Below are 1,438 nucleotides of genomic sequence, written 5' to 3'. Positions count from 1 at the left end.
ATCAATGCTAATGTATGTAATAAAGCCTCTGTTCTGTAACTTAACGATACGCAGACACATTTGTATCATTATCACATTATCACATTACTTATCACAAAGAGGTATTAACTTGGAAACAGTGATTTTTGGACTTTAAAAAAACACTGCTTTTGTTAAGAAGGATTTTAAATACAGCTGAGAGCAGAGCGCTGTACTACTTAGAATCATTAAAACCAGCAAAATTTACATCTAAGCTTGTGGTGTAAGTCTTAATAATGGTAGCATGCTGAAAACCTTAAAAATTTGTTTTGAAGTCTATAAACATGATTAATGGAGATCTTGTGGTTTTGGTTTTTAAGTTAGATTCTTGTCCGAGTAACAATCCGCTATGCACAGCAGAGGGTGAGGTCCTGGTTACGTTTGGTCTTTAGGGTGTACACAATATTGCAATATTCTTCCATATATAGAGCACCTCCCTCGCTCCAGCTGACATCGTGGCACAGTTGCATAAGGCCCTTAGGAACTCTGCTGGAGAAGTCTCATAATATAGCAAACTCCTGTTAGTTTTCAATTAGTCTTGGAACAGTGCAGCTGCTCTCCCCCGTAGATCTGTATTAGACTTGTTGAATCAGGGAGTTTTTATCCTCAAAACGGAGGTTCTGAACTGTGGTTTAGACTTATTCTTGCTTCGCTTTGAACTTGGCAGAGGAAGAAGAGCTGTGTTTTGGTCAGATGAGGATATGTACTTATCAACGCTGGTGCAGCAGCAGACCGCTTCTGCCTTCGCACCTACCTACCCTTGTTAAACAAAAACTAAACAAAAAAACCCACACCACGACAGTAAAAGGTTTCAACTGTGCACAGGTGTAGACTTATTGAAAACCTGCAAATATGTCTGAAGAACGTAAAATGGCCAACAGAGGGGAAAAAAACCCACAAAAACAAAACAAAAAAACCATTCAGCTGGGGATGGCTGGGAGCGCCAGCTGCGGAACGCCTTCCCGCCGCCGGCCCTGCTGCCTGCGTGCAGCTGCCCGTCAAAGCACCGATCGTTACTGCTTTATTGCCGTCTCGCTTTGGATCGGTTCGGGCAACTCGGTGCGCCTCTAAACGGAAGAGGCTGTTCGTACGCCGCCGTGCCCCAGCGGCGATGCCCCGCGGGGCAGGTGTGAGCGGAGAGCTGGAGCTGGCGGCCAGCAGATTCGCGCCCTTGTCGGGGGAGGGGGCGCGGTGGAAGCAGCAACGCCGGCCCCGACCTGCCCGCAGAGCCTCGGGCGCCGCCGCCGCGGCCGTTGCTTCGCCCCTGGGGGTCAGAGGCGGGCCGAGCCATCCCGGCGCGGGCGGAGACAGGGCCCGGCTCCCGCGGCGCCGCGCGCCCGCCCGCTGGATGCCGGGATGCGCAGCCCGCCCCGCCCCGGCCGGGCGCAGCCGCCTGGCTCCTTCCGGGAGCAGCGGGCGC

The sequence above is a fragment of the Falco peregrinus genome, chromosome 5 (assembly GCF_023634155.1).
Source record: "Falco peregrinus isolate bFalPer1 chromosome 5, bFalPer1.pri, whole genome shotgun sequence".
NCBI classification, from domain to species: domain Eukaryota; kingdom Metazoa; phylum Chordata; class Aves; order Falconiformes; family Falconidae; genus Falco; species Falco peregrinus.
This window is presented reverse-complemented; position numbering follows the sequence as displayed.